This window comes from Zingiber officinale, chromosome 7A, assembly GCF_018446385.1.
Source record: "Zingiber officinale cultivar Zhangliang chromosome 7A, Zo_v1.1, whole genome shotgun sequence".
In the NCBI taxonomy this organism is placed as follows: domain Eukaryota; kingdom Viridiplantae; phylum Streptophyta; class Magnoliopsida; order Zingiberales; family Zingiberaceae; genus Zingiber; species Zingiber officinale.
The window spans coordinates 63,405,656-63,407,540 of NC_055998.1; the positions used below are offsets into that span (position 1 = coordinate 63,405,656).

A 1,885-nucleotide genomic window follows, 5' to 3' on the forward strand; every position below is an offset into this window, starting at 1 on the left:
TTTGGACATTTTTCGGGAATTTTTCGGAGCTCGTATGGACAAGTTAACGGGGACAAAAATAGGGTCCGGGAAAGCCCTGTTTAGGTTACCCTGTTTTAATGAGGAAAAGATTTATTTTCTTTTCCTTTTCCTTTTCTTTTTCTTTTTCTTTATATTTTTCTTTATTTCCTCTCCGTTTCTTCCCCTCGCGCACCCGATGCCTTTCTTCCCCGTGCCCTCACCCGCGCCTCTCTTCTCCCTCATTCTCGACCCCGGCGCCGAAAAGCCCTAACCGCTCGGCTGCGGTTTCCTTCTCTTCTCTTTTCTCCCGACGCCGATCCCACCTCTTCTCCTTCCTCTCGGCGCCGACCACCTATTCCTCTTCTTCCCGAGGCCGATCGATTTCCTCTCCTCTGCCCGACGCCAACTCGAGCCATTCTTCATCGAGCGACCGCCGACCGAGCCTGCTTCCATCTCTTTGCGGACACCAGGGGCCGTCGGAAATCGAGCATCTGAACCCTAGGTCTGGTTCCTGGGCGTCGGCCGAAGATTTCCTTCCTCCTCCGGCCGTGCGAGCACAAGGGATGCAGATCCCTTGCCGACAGCCGATTTCCCTTCATCTTCCGGCCACTGCTTTGCACTCCTCAGCCTTGTTGCCGGTCACCGTGTTGTTCCTCTGTGCTGTGCCCTAGATTTTCTTGTTCTGCCGGATTCAAACCAGACAGTGGTGAGGTGAGCAGCTTGTCTTTGTTGTTCCTATGTATTAGATCACTGATTGTAGTACTCTTCCGAGTTGAGGTTGGGTTACAGATTCAATCAGTAGCACTTGAACCTCTTGGATTACGGGAAGTGCTGATTTTTGGGTATTTTGATTTAGGGATCAGTTATCAGCGGCTGAGGGAAAACGATTGGCACTATTGTAGGTACGGCAGATTTGGGTATGTACTGTTCGTATCATATGTCATGCTAGTTGGATCATTTTTAGCTTCGGACAACATTGATTTTGAGTGATCCACAGTTCCGATGATCCCGCTTCGGCGGTGACGCCCTCGGAACGTATCCCACCAGCGGTCACTTGATTGTGAATTGAGGTAAGGAGTATGTAACTGGTTTTGGATGTAGATCAAAATAAATTTGGATTATTTGATTGGTTGATATATGTGTCGAATTAGGACTAAATCGGGTAAGATGCTATGATTAACCATGTTTATTACAAGTCCTAATTCGAATGGATTAGAAACGATTGAGGAGTTAAATGATTCAATTAGGGTTTATAATTGAATCTGAGTTTATATTAACTTCTTGAGGATTTGATTTAGCTAATTTATTTATATGTATTTAGCTAAATTTGGATACCATGTGTTACAGGACTTTGATTCGAGACGGTATCTCGACGAGGATTTATTCGGATACGATCTTTCTTATTGGAGGCGGGTACTTTGACTTATGTCTTTTGATATGCATGATAATATGTTTAACATATAACAATAATTGTGTTATCTGTTTGTTTCGGTTGGTCGCTACATGATTAGTTACATGTTTGTTTGTTTATTTATGCTGCACTGCATGATATCTACCTGATCACATATGCTTTAGGTAGTGAACCAACCACATGCTATGATATGTTCTGGATCTAGGGTTTATTTGATACCCTATTTGATTGGTGTACCTTCTATTTGATACTTCTTCCAGTGGTACACACTTGTATCTAGTTATATGGACTATGCCATGTTTTTAGTGTCATGCATCATGATTGCATGCTGTGCGATTGTCGGCTCCACTTTGGTTGAGCCCATCGCCAGTTACATGTACTGCACACACCACCCATGGATTAGTTGTATATCTGGCTGGTGTGTGGCGGTTCTGCTGTTTGGCTCCGTTGGTCTGAGGACTCAGCGTGATAGCC

At 44.7% G+C, this 1,885-nt stretch overlaps 1 long non-coding RNA gene across 1 annotated transcript; it reads left to right on the plus strand.

Annotated features, from left to right (window-relative positions):
• Positions 1–693: 693 nt before the first annotated feature.
• LOC122000145 lies at positions 694–1,027 on the plus strand. The gene is made up of 3 exons (XR_006116973.1): positions 694–711; positions 857–917; positions 998–1,027. It is a non-coding gene; the product is annotated as an uncharacterized LOC122000145 (long non-coding RNA).
• The last annotated feature ends 858 nt before the right edge of the window (positions 1,028–1,885 follow it).